A 13,733-nucleotide genomic window follows, 5' to 3' on the forward strand; every position below is an offset into this window, starting at 1 on the left:
TTTGGTGATCAAAATTATCTAAGTCTGTTATGCTATCTAGATGATATTTTGATTTTTGCTCCTGATGAAAGTTCTGCCCTTGCACGTCTTGAGATGGTGTTTAACAGACTCCGTGCTCACAACTTGAAATTGGCACCTAAGAAATGCTACTTTTTGAGGAAGTCTGTCAAATTCCTTGGCCACATCGTTGACGAGCATGGAGTTTCGACTGACCCAGGCAAAGTTGAGAGCATAAGCAGTATGGCTGTGACTGACTTGATGGAGGCTGACGGAGTGACGCCATCTGAGAAACGTATGCGGTCCTTTCTTGGCATGCTAAATTTCTATCAGCACTTCATCCCAGGATACTCAGCTCTTGCGAAGCCCCTGTTCTCGCTGCTGGCTGGTCAGAGACAGAAGAAAGGCCGAAAGCCAAAGTGTGCTGTAGTGAGTCGCAAACTAAAGTTGACTGACTGGACCGCTGACCATGACCGGGCATTTGCTGAACTCAAACGGGCCCTCATCGATTCTGTTGTTTTGGCTCACCCAGACTTTAGTCAACCGTTTTTGCTGTCTACAGACGCCTCATTGGATGGCCTTGGGGCCGTTTTATCTCAAAGACGTGAAGGTGACTCAGTGGCTAGACCAATTGCATTTGCTAGCAAGTCCTTAACTCGGTCACAGAAGAACTATCCAGCCCATCGATTAGAGTTTCTTGCACTGAAGTGGTCAGTATGTGACAAGTTTAGCCACTGGTTGAAAGGCCATGATTTTACTGTGTGGACTGACAATAATCCACTGACACATATTATGACTAAACCTAAATTTGACTGTTGTGAGCAGCGATGGGTGTCAAAACTAGCCAGTTACAATTTTGACATCAAGTATGTGCCAGGCCCAAGGAACATTGTTGCTGACGCTCTCAGTCGTGTCCCTTTTTGCAAAAGTGTCGGTCACAGACTGATCAGTGAACCACTTCATGAACTTGCCAGAGAAGCTGCTGTTTTGTCTGACACAGCTGTTCAACAGACTTTCAGAGAATCCACTGACCAGTCTATAATGGCAGAGAGACCAACACGTTTTGTAGCTACAAATGCCCAGTCCCTTCACACGTCAGCTCAGTCTTTGTCCACACAGGAAGTCACTGCTGTTATCCAGTCACACACTGAATGGACCTCTGGAGCAAGGACTCGTGCGACAGCCCTTGTGGGTCACTTACCCCAGCTCATTCCTGATGGTCTGCCCAGCCTGCCTGCCTTTGCTGTTGGAGATCTCTGTGATGCACAGTCTAGAGATAATGCATTGTCTCGCATTCGTTTTTTTGTGGGGAGATCCCGGAGACCATCCAGACGGGAAAGAGCACAGGAGTCGAGTCAAGTCTTGAGGCTTCTGAAACATTGGGAAAAGTTTGTTCTGAGTGATGACGTCTTATACAGAGTGTCACGTGATCAGATTTCAAAGGCAAGACGCCAACAGTTTGTCGTTCCTGATTGCCTGAAGGCTGAAGTCTTGAAAGGAGTACATGACAGTGCGGGTCATCAAGGTCAGTCAAGAACCCTGAGCATTGCCAGACAGAGATTTTTTTGGCTGCACATGGATAGAGATGTGAGAGAGTACGTTCGTCAATGTCAGCGTTGTATAGTGAGCAAGATGGCCGAGCCTGCAGGAAGAGCTCCCCTTGAAAGCATTGTCACCTCCCGACCACTGCAACTTGTTTGCATTGATTTCTGGTCAGCTGAAGATTCACACAACAGATCTGTGGATGTTTTGGTAATGACCGACCATTTCACCAGACTGGCTCAGGCCTTTGCATGCAGGGATCAATCAGCCAAACAAGTGGCAAAAGTCCTCTGGGACAAGTATTTTTGCGTCTATGGATTCCCTGAGAGGATTCACAGTGACCAAGGTGCAAGTTTTGAAAGCGAGATGATTGCTGAACTTCTTCGGTTCTCTGGTGTGCGAAAGTCTCATACTACTCCATACCACCCGATGGGAAATGGCAGTGTCGAACGTTTTAATCGGACACTGGGCAATATGATCAGGGCTCTTCCCTCAGACTCAAAGCAAGACTGGCCGAGACGCTTACAAACTCTCACGTTCATGTACAATTGCACTGCCCATGAAACTACTGGATATGCACCGTTTTATTTGATGTTTGGAAGGGTGCCCCGTCTTCCAGTAGATATCCTGTTTGGGAACATCTTGACTGACCCTGGTGTGACTAACTTTGGCAGATATGTCGCGAAGCTGTCTGAGGACCTTAAGGAAGCCATGTTAATTGCTCAAGAGCATGTCACAAAGGAACAGAGCAGACAGGCAAGACTGTATAATAGGAAAGAAAAAGGGCCGACAATTGAAATGGGAGACAGAGTACTTGTGGCCAATAAGAAAGAAAGGGGCAAGAGAAAAGTTGCTGACCGATGGGAGTCTGTTGTTTATACTGTGACTGAGATGAATCCTCAAACGCACACATATAAAATACAGGACACTGTCACAGGGCGTGAAAGGATTGTCCATCGCAATCTACTTATGCTGGTGAATTTTCTTCCTGTTCAAGATGTGCCACAGTCTTCTCAGTCTGGCCTCTCAATGTCCTCCGTCCAGTCTTCCGTCTCTGTCCATTCCATGGCCTTAGGTCAAGTCACGTCGGAGCACACTCAGACTCAAGTGTCCGTTCAGCCGGATGCGACTCGATGTGGAGTTGATGATGTGCACAGTCTTGTGAGCGCCTCTGAACCGGTTAATTACTCAGATGTCCTGCCTGCGTCTGAGGAGAGGACCAGAGAATGGGTCAGTCACCTGAACACCCCAAATCAACAGTTTCCTGAAGGAGGTGCCAAGGAACCTTCTACTGACCTGATTGACGTCGTGTTGACTGACAAGATCCCAGACTCACACTCTGAATACTCTCATACCTCACACACTGTTAGGGATGATGCTTCGACTGTTAGTGACCACCACACTTTGTCAGTAGTTACAGCTGACTCTTTAAGCGACGCTGCACACACAGTTGACACTGTTAGGGATGATGCCTCGACTGTTAGTGACCATCACACTGTTTTGTCAGTAGTTACTTCTGACTCTTTAAGCGACACTGCACACACTGTTGCACCCACTGAGCTGCCTGAGTCTGCACCACAGCGCGCTACACTCTTAGGTCGTGTTGTTCGACCAGTTAACAGGCTCCTGTACACGATAGCTAGACAAGATGTCGCCAGACGACTACAGCAGAATGTTCGGACTATATGCAGCTCTGTGGTTAAAGCTCTTAGGGCATAAGTTAATTTGCATTTTTTGCACATCTTTCTAATGTCTTTAGAAGTACTGTAATATGTGAACACTTATACATACTGGTATGTCTTTTGGCAGTTTTTGGGCAAGCGTAGAATGTGTAAGGCATTCTATAGCCGGTGGTTGGGTGGGGGAGTTTCTGATGTCGCTCTCTGTCCACTGCATCCTTAAGGGATACTTCTAGAGTCGGCCTTGTGTGTAGTCCCATGACACCAGATGAGTCATAGGTATGGTGTTGCGAACATGTGTATAATTTTGTCCAGAATTCAGTGGGGGGTGGGTGTAACAGAGTTGAAATGAACCTAACTTTAGATTAAGTGAATTCAAACAAAATTTGTATTTCACATACCATTGTAATCCAATGTTTTTTTGATGTTCTGTGTGAAACCTGGAAATGTCCCAAATACTATACTGCATTCACTAAGGTTCAATATGAGGCTGCGCGACTGCTTGTTTATTTTCTTTCACTTTAACGCATTTTGGGCGTTTGCGCTTCCCGTACCTTAGAGCTAGTCTATCCCTGTTTGAGGTAAGCAAGCTTTGGGAGCGCTCTGTGAATAATTTGATATTTTAATAAATGAACATGTTTTTACTTACTAACTATGGATTGTATATGAATGTATATAAGTTGCACTAATGGATGCTCTAACAAATTAACGATAGGAGGTGATTTGTAAAAGTTGTAACCAACATAAAGTATATTTTGGCGGCAACCACGCTGCACTATGCGTTAGGGTGAGCATTGTCCTGAGTTTGGTTTTGTGCTTTTTCAGACGTACGTAAGCAGTCGAGTTTGCAGTAAAGTTTTTATGGATTATTTGTTTCTATTGTGAATGCAGGTATGTGGTTTGTACAAAATGTAAATGGTTAAGAACGTGTGTATATATATATATTGCAAGTGTTCAAACTATACGATCATTCAGTGTGCTATGCCAGTGTTGTCTGTCTTTTTGTTTGGTTTATTTAGTCCTTTGGTTTGCACGAAGATTTACGAGCCGTGCATTCTGATTTCCATATAATTTAGAATGCTTTGCAACGCATGAGGTTAGCCAGTAAGGCAGTGTTTGCGCTACCCGTACCTTAGAGCTAGTCTATCCCTGTTTGAGACGTACGTAAGCAGTCGAGTTTGCAGTAAAGTTTTTATGGATTATTTGTTTCTATTGTGAATGCAGACAATAAAAGCCACTGTGAGGAACCCCTGGTCCGATTCCCTGTCACTGATACACATGAGAGTGAGGGTCGTTACACATGCATAGGCGGAGATCCCGGGGGGGACGGGGGGACGTGTCCCCCCCTACCATAAAGTTGTCCCCCCCAACAATCATTGAAAACTAAAAAAAAAAAAATATTATTTTTTGATTTTTTTTTTTTAAATAAAAATACGACGACACAAGCGGTGCTAATTATAGACGTAAAAAATGTGTTTTTTAAGTGTTGAAAAATCATGTTCCCCCTATTCCTCAAAGTGGTTTGGTTCACATGCTGTTTCCAAAGGGCAGGGCTACCGGCAGCTCCGTGTTTCAGTTAATCAGCCCAGTAGCCTACACGGTCAGATTGTCAGACTGTTTCCTCCTCTGTCCTCTGTCGCTGCCGCTATGATACACGATATGTAAAGAGATTTACCTCATTCTCGAACGCAGTAAGAACATGTAAAGAAGAAGTTTTTTTCTAAACTCCATTTACGAAGTTCCAATCGATATGCACAAGTATACATAAGCTTATTAATGGATTGGCATGACAACGTGAACGTTTGCTGATAACACACGCATGCCGGTAATTAAGACAGTTAAGATAGCTAGCTAGACAGTCTAGGACAATGTCCTGTCAGGGCAGGTTCATGCTAGTTAATAAACGTAGGTCTACATCTCAGTGCCTCTCCAGATTTGTTAAATTATCTGAAGTTAAATTAATGTCATCTTTTTCTGCCGTGCATGAACTATGCTGGTATTGTAATATGGAGTGACAGTGGCGTAGGAGGTAGAGAAGTCGTATTGTAATCAAAAGGTTGCTAGTTCGATTCCCTGATGAGCTGTTTTATAACTTATTTTGAGCATCAAGTTCTCTTGAACTTTGGACAGTGAATAGATATTTCGTGTTAGTACATTTAATGCTGTTTAGATAATTCTAAAATTACTTCGAATTTCTGTTTGTAAATGTGATAAGAGAATTAGGTATTTAGCAGTTTATGCTAGCTCTCGTGAAAGCAATTTTTTGTCCCCCCCCCGGATTTACACTCTGAAATTTGACCATGTATTGTCCCCCCCTACAATGAAATGGGATCTCCGCCCCTGTGTGCATGTAGTTGAGAGTGAAACCTGTGGCAGGAACTCACTGTTGATTTATGTTTTATTTGATTCAAGTAGACACAACTTCTAACTAAGGAACTAAGGTCTCGTTTTATGGAACACCAGGTGCCCCTCCTGTCAGCTAAGAACAGGACATTGAGGCTACGATTCGCACAGGCTCACCAAAATTGGACAATAGCAGATTGTAAAAATGTTGCCTGGTCTGATGAGTCTTGATTTGTGCTGCATTCACATGGCTTCCTCTGGCCCCAAGACCTGTGCATATCCCAAGATGCACTGGGGCAAGCAAATGATATCCCCATGGGTGTGCCAAGTGTGTGATGTTTACCTTTGTCTGTACCTTTACTGTTGTACAACTTGGCACCTGGCATTTGGCTAATAACTTTTCATAATCATTTCACTGTGGTATGATTGCTTGAAACCCATTTTATTTTATTTCATTTTTTTTATGTAGGCTATTATGTTTTTCTGGGAAGGGGAGGTCTATAACCCATGCTAACCTGTCACATCAATACTCATGGTATAGCCATGGCCAAGAAAACAATGGCATACCAAAATGATGGTACTTAAGTACCTAAATGTTGGTGATGTTTGATGGTATTTTCCTGTGAACCATTTTAGCAGTTTATATAGCTAGGGTTAGGGTTAAGGTTAGTTGTTTTTGACGTGGTTTGTGTCTGTCAGCAGGGGCTGCTGTGGGGTTCCTGGCCTCTTCTGAATGAGAGAAAGATGAGGTATCTATGGAGAACAAACATGAGAAGGATGAGAAAGATGAGGTATGTATGTAAGTAAACATGAGTAGGGTGAGAGAAAGATGAGGTATCTATGGAGGACAAACATGAGAAAGATGAGGTATGTATGTAAGTAAACATGAGTAGGGTGAGAGAAAGATGAGGTATCTATGGAGGACTGTGACGATGTGATCGTCCCTACAGATGAATATGTACTCTGGCTGCCATGCCATCGAGCCTGGCTCTTCCTGTCAGACAACACATGTTGTGAGATATCTATAAATAAGCAGTGGTACTTTCATTACGGACGTGAAGCACTCTCACTGTCAGTGTGTTGCGTAAAACCCCCCAATGGCCTCACACCAGGCTAAATAAAGCTTTTCCTGTCACTGAGAGAGAGAGAGAGAAAGAGAGATTCTGTTTCTGAATTTGAGGAGTGAAGAAGACTGATATTTAGAATAGTTGAGCCGTTGTGATGAAGTTGTTCATGGTGCTTGTGCTCAGTGCCTTGACACACCTGATGGGACCCTTAAGACTTGGGAGCATACCAGGGCAGAGGACTATGAGGCCAGGCCCTACGTTTGAATCATATGAGGAGATATCATGAGGAGCATTGTGGGATACTCTGAAACAGCCTCCCTCACAACCTCAAATCTAAACAGAACCTACACATTTTGAGGATGTATTATTTTATGCCTTGTTCTAACTATATTATTATTAATAATAACAATAATTTTAATTATTAATATAATAGTAATAATATTTATTAATAATAATTCTTAGTACTATTATGTCGTTATTAATAATAACAATATTCGTATCAATATTAATATTAATTGGCACCTAATACAGTTGCTTGAATTATTCTTCATTAGGTTTATTTCTGTTACTGCCTTTTTTGTTTTTATCTGTTTTTCTATTGTCTTTTTAAATGTTTTTATTTTAGAAAAAAGTGTCTGCTAAATACCATAACCATAACTATAACCATATATATTCAATATATTTCCAGTCTATGTACATGTATGACTTACAGCAAAACCTATGCTGCAACATGGATAAGATGACTTTTTTATCTTCTTTCATCTTCTTTATCGATCACGTGGGATGTTGGAACAGGTGACGAAAACTGACCCCATTTAGGCCTAAGGTCATGGTGCATTCTTATGAGACCCAAGTGTAAAAAGGCTATCGCATATATACGCTATTAAACCTGCAATACTCACATATGGACACGCAACATTAGGATTACTGCAGCAGTTTGCAGAGGATTAGCACAGAATATTGTAATGAACCTCTTTCTCCAGGAGGGGGTAATAACAAGCTTCATTACTGCTGAGTTGTAGTGAGCATTTAGCAGTTTGCTCTGAAAATGCAAAATATTTGTTAGAAGCTTTCACTATCTCTCAGTCAGAATGTCAACACTAATTACACAGTGTGGAGATGGAGATGGAGATGGAGATGGAGAGGGCAGTGTAGAGATGGAGATGGAGAGGGCAGTGTGGAGATGGAGATGGAGAGGGCAGTGTGGAGATGGAGATGGCAGTATAGAGATAGAGATGGCAGTTGTGTTCACAAAGCAGTAGCCTCATTAAAAAGTTGCCATAGATGTTACGCAGTATGGATTGTGCGGCATATTTGTGTGCTTGTTCTCCCTCCTGTCTTCTCTCTCTTTGGCTCGCTAGCTCGCCCCCTTCCATCCTGCCACTCCCCGCCTCCGCCTTCGGTCGGGCCTACGTTGGGCCTGCTGCATGGTGCTGCGCTGGCGCCCTGCTCTGTTCTTGTTTGTAATTACTTAAAGTTAACCCTTTACTTTGTTTATATTTTAGAGCTGCTGGTGTATGGTGGTGGGTTTAGTTTTGGCTCAGTTCAGTGTAGCTGGAGGATTCCCGGAAGACTCACAACATTCCCATGTCTTTTGTTTGCGAACGGGAGCAGCTAAGATCCTTTTGCTTTCTACGCAGACAGTCTCTTCCAGAGGGAGACTTTTCTCTTTTGTTATTATTCATTATCACCGCCACCATGCTTAGTGTTAGAGTTGAATTCTTGGACTAATTTAATCATTATCATTGTGGCAAAGGGAGAGCGTGGTCACCCCACCCGGACTTGAACCCAGGTCTACAGGGTGCCAAACATGCACTCTGACCGCAACGCCAAAGAGCCAGGCTCGATGGCATGGCAGTCAGAGCACACACTCATCTGTAGTGACGGCACATCGTCACACTGCCCTCACCCTCGGGAAGCGCACTGTTAATCAGATTCCAACCCTGACTCTCCTCGTGTTTTGATTAACCATAACTAGCCATAGGTGGCGCTAGACATCTGAGTGTTCAGATCCAGAGACGTCTATGTCTTTATCTAGGAAAGGGCCTATACAAACACTCACACATTAGGCCCCTTGTCAAGTATATGCATACACCTACTGTCTGCAACCTAAAAAGGAAAAAAGGTGTACATTCACAATGGACATGTATGATCTCAGTTTGATACTTGGTGGACAGGACATTCATGCTGGTCTGTATGGAGACAGGATGTTGCAGTGTAGGTGTTTCTCCAATACTAATACCGGAATATTTATATAAAACTTGAAAAAAGTGTTTCCTGATGGGCTCTCTCTGAACACACATACACCAAACATCGACTATGTAGGAGTTCTCTTCTGCTTTATTTCACACTGTCCAAGCTGGACAAAAAGATCCTTTTTTAGGACAACAATCATAGAAACATTTAAAAATTACATATAAAATGACACATAAAATATACAAAACACCGTTTATACAGTGATAACACCACAGTTACAGGAATTTATGTGATCTGATTCGACCATTTTGCTCGTTGCTATCACAGTTATCAACACGATTTCACCACAACCTTGACCTAATAATAATAATAATAATAATTCATTTTTCATTCAGATTCACTCAGAGTGCCAACATATTATAAACTAAATATAATAATACAATAAAATAAAAATGAGTTAACATAAGCATAATAGAAGAAATGCCTTCTTGAATAAAAATGTTTTTAGTCCAGCTTTAACTTATCCTAAATAGGTACATCTACAGCACACTAGAAGTTTACTAATTCTAAGCGAAATACAAGGTACTACAACCAGAAACACTGGTGAAACTAGAGGACTTTGCACAATAACCAAGCGGAATCTGGATAAGTGAGTTAGTTGATATCACTGGAGAACTGTGTTATATATAAAAGTTTACAGTGAAGGTCATAAAACATACATGTATATGACCAGAGAAAATAAACAAATGTATTTGACCAGAGAAAATAAACAAATGTAAATGACCAGAGAAAATAAACAAATGTATATGACCAGAGAATATAAACAAATGTATATGACCAGAGAAAATAAACAAATGTATATGACCAGAGAATATAAACAAATGTATATGACCAGAGAAAATAAACAAATGTATATGACCAGAGAAGATAAACAAATGTATATGACCAGAGAAATGACCATGATTTCCCCTGATATTACCAAATATTTAAAAAAGCATATGTAACAAAAAACCTAAATTTAATTTCACTATTATGATCTGATCTGTATAGTTAAAAATCCAAGTCTCTCTTACAGTAAGCACACAAAGATAAAAAGAGCTAAAAGATAAAAAACTAAGTGAACATTACATTAACTTGTAAAAACAGTAGCTTCAAACATTCCTCCAAAATCAAGGTAAGAAAGGTCTTCACTCAACACCAGGGTTGGGAAGGTTACTTTTTAAACGTAAATAGGTTGCAGATAACTAGTTACCCTGTTAAAAATGTACTAAGTAATGTCTATTTGAATTAATTCATTATTCATTACTTTTTGATTGGCAGATGAGAGGTGGTGCATATTCAAACAGGAGAACCAATTAAAAACAACACTCAAATTTGAGCTCATACTGCCAAATGAATGGAGCCTGTCTAGATGGTGAAAAAGATACTTTGCATCTTGTTATATTGAATATTATATATTGCAGAATAACTGTTGTATTCTACATATAAGCGTTAAAGCCTTTTACCGAAAATAATGTTTTCACATAAAAACATTTTGATCAGTAACTGCAATTCAATTAAAAAAAAAATCTCAGTAATTGGAACGCATTACAAATACATTGATTTTGTAATGTTGTTACATGTAACCAACTCCCCGACTTTGGTTCAAGACACCAAATCACCAAAACAAGATTTATGGCATATCTAGTTTGTAACAGGTGCTATTTAATAATCTGACCTATTTGTAAAATTTGCTTTTAAGAGCATCCAGAACAATAGCTTGTAGGGGCATTCTTGGGCTTCATCTGTGGGAAGAAAATTTCCTGAAACAGAAAGATGTTTTATTTAAGGATTTTATTTTAAATCACACAGACACATTTGTCTCCCAGTGGGAGCTGCTCATATACTCACCATTCCACTGATGTTCAGACAGGTTTGTCACTGGGCATCCCTATCAGGAAGATGTGAGAAAATCAGTGGTTAATGTGAGATAAAGAAAAGAGTTGAATTCATCTGCAGATATTTATAAGGCTTTAATCCTCCTCAAACCAACAACTTGATTTTTTGTAGTGAAGATGTGTATGCAGGTTGTTCATTCATTCTTACTACTAAGCTTGAGTATATCAAGTACAGGAGAATTGACACAAAGGTCTAATCAAATCACTACATTAAGCAACAAGATTCATTTCTGCACCACTGCTGCTGGTTGAGAAAGATGGTCTGCTTCCGTCAGCCGATCCTGTATCAGAGTCACCAGAGTCAGAATCTCCATCTTTCTTCACTGCAATTGGAAAGAGAGAAATTAGTGAGAAAACACAACATAACAAAAAGTAATGATACTCAAAGACTACTTAGAACCAATTGATTTTACCTTGTCCACCTTCCAGTAGAGACTTGATTTCCACCCCAGTCTCTGTTGATCCTGGCATTGGTTAATTGGTTATTAAAGCACTTTGAGCTGCATTCTTTTGCATGAAAGGTGCTATATAAATAAAGTTTTATTATTATTATTATTATTATTATTATTGGTGGGCCATGTCCATTATTTCCAGCTGAGCCATTTGCAGGGGTTGCATTTCCATTTCGAAGCTTGTTGATGTCTAGCCAGAAAGTGTCAATGTGTTTGTAATTGTGAATTTCATGGTAGAGAGTCTGGGCAGTCAGAACATTCAACTAATGGTGACATTACCACAATCTGAAATGGGCATAGAGTCTAGACTATATAGAGGTTAAATTGGGCCGGAGCGCTCCGGAGCTCAGCTCCGCCTCCTTAGGTCCAAAACAAACCCCGCCGGAGCTCAGCTCCGTCTCCCTCAGTGTAAAATAATCATATACTACTTTTAATATGTTTTTATCTCCTGACAAACGCATTGCAATATGAGACTGTATTACTCACAAGACTACTAAAAGACACTGTAGCCAGTCAATGATACATGGAATTATGAGACGTCATAGGGCATTCTACTGATTCTCTCGTGAAGTGCACACCAGTGAACGTCAGAAATCAACACCTACAATCTTTGGTGATTGTTAAGGTTTTCTAAAGGATCATTGTTGTTGTTAATTAGCTGTCCATCAAAGCGCCACCGCTAGAATGTGTGAAGAAGGTAAGTGTTCTATGATCTGTTTTTGGTATTCAGACTGACATTTCAGCCTGAAACAACAAATGAACTAACCTAACTTAAAGGACGCAGCCAAGCAGCTTAGCCTTCACTCAGAACAGAACCTAATAGCCAACTAGCCAAGCTATCCTAACCCAAAGAAAAAACATGGCACAACTTTGGGACAAAGTGCAGTTGAACTCACATCAAGGGGCTAATATCCATAGGGGGACAAAGGCCACAACAAACGTCTATGATGGCCAATGACGCCCGCACTAAAAAGCGAGCAACACCATACAAACCATTGGCTAGCTAGCCGCTAGCAAATGTCAAATCCGGTAGCCTACCTGCTCTTTTGACACTCTGAAGACAGCATAGCATCATCAAATTATCCAGTTTACATGTTGATGGGGATCTTCACGTAATGATCTTCACATATAATCAGGCCAATAATCCGTTTACGGTCTCCAATTAAGTTACACAATTAGTTAGCCTATTTCATAGTTCATTGACTGATGTTACGACCCTGGGTGGGTCTAGGCCCCGCCCCCATGATATTTGCATGCCTGTTCTGTCTATCTCTAAAGCAGGTGATTGGGAGCAGGTGTAGCAGGTGATTGGAACCAGGTGTAGCAGTAATTGGAGGGGCTACAAAAGCCCTGAGCAGACTGCATTCGAGGAGCGTTTGGATACGCGGCAGTTGGTTTTGGATTGGTCGTAGAATAGTGATTGGATTGTGGATACTCGTTGGATTTTGGATTGTCGTCGTCGTCGTCGTTTGTTTTATATTACCATTTAACTGACTTACCATTACATCTTTTGTTTCTCTCCACAACACTGACATTCACCCCACGTTTTCCTATAATTAATAGATAAACTATATACTTGTAACCCTTAATAAATAACATATTATTATTATTAGTGCTGTCAGTTTAATGCGTTATTAACGGCGTTAACGCAAACCCATTTTAACGCCGTTCATTTTTTTATCGCGAGATTAACGCGAATTTTTTTTTTATATAATTTTTTTTTTTTTTTTTTAGATTAACGTTTTTTTTGGCTTCGCAAACTGTGTAGTAGGCTAACGTTACGGGTTGAGTGAATGGTGAGCGCGATACGGCGAAATGGATGAGAAAAAGCTTCTGAATGGAAAGTTTACTTTTAAAAGTTGTGTTGTGCAAAAGAAGCGAGCTTCACTGTTGTCTGAAAATGTCAACAGGCAGCTGGCTGAAAGCAAAGAAGTAGTAGGCTTACCTTTTATTGGTAACCTAACTGTTACGGTTCATTGTTTCTGAAATAAGAGGCCTGACTGCTATGTTCCCAGCAAACTTGAAAAAAAGAAAATATTAAGCCATGGTTTAACTGCACTATAGGCTGAGTCCTTGTTTACCTGAAATGTGCACTTTATAATTTTATTTTGTACTGCCCTGTTTGGCAATGTTGGTTTTCAATAAAATAAAACATTTGCATAAAGCAAGCCAATCCACTTTTCCATGTTGATAAGGGCATTAAAATTGAAATAAAATGATGGAAAAAATAAATAAAGGAAAGGACATTTAGAATAGATACAAATTTGCGATTAATCTCAATTAATTTTGAGTTAACTATGACATAAATGCGATTAATCGCGATTAAATATTTTAATCGTTTGACAGCACTAATTATTATATACTCAATTCTGCGTGGCCTCCCCTTTATGTTTCGTGCCCGTGAGCGGGGTTCGTTACACTGATAAAGGGGTCTTTAGTGTTACCTAGATTCCTATGATCTTTGCTATATATAACTGAAATAATCAAACTCGACTATTAGTTTTCCAATACTTACTTCAG

At 40.6% G+C, this 13,733-nt stretch overlaps 1 long non-coding RNA gene across 1 annotated transcript; it reads right to left on the reverse strand.

Moving 5' to 3' along the window:
* Positions 1 to 10,392: 10,392 nt before the first annotated feature.
* LOC122133820 lies at positions 10,393 to 11,071 on the reverse strand. Its single transcript, XR_006153010.1, has 3 exons — positions 10,998 to 11,071; positions 10,715 to 10,754; positions 10,393 to 10,626 (listed from the first exon to the last, which is right to left on the reverse strand). It is a non-coding gene; the product is annotated as an uncharacterized LOC122133820 (long non-coding RNA).
* Between the last annotated feature and the right edge of the window lie 2,662 nt (positions 11,072 to 13,733).

Source organism: Clupea harengus, chromosome 19 (genome assembly GCF_900700415.2).
Source record: "Clupea harengus chromosome 19, Ch_v2.0.2, whole genome shotgun sequence".
Taxonomy (NCBI): domain Eukaryota; kingdom Metazoa; phylum Chordata; class Actinopteri; order Clupeiformes; family Clupeidae; genus Clupea; species Clupea harengus.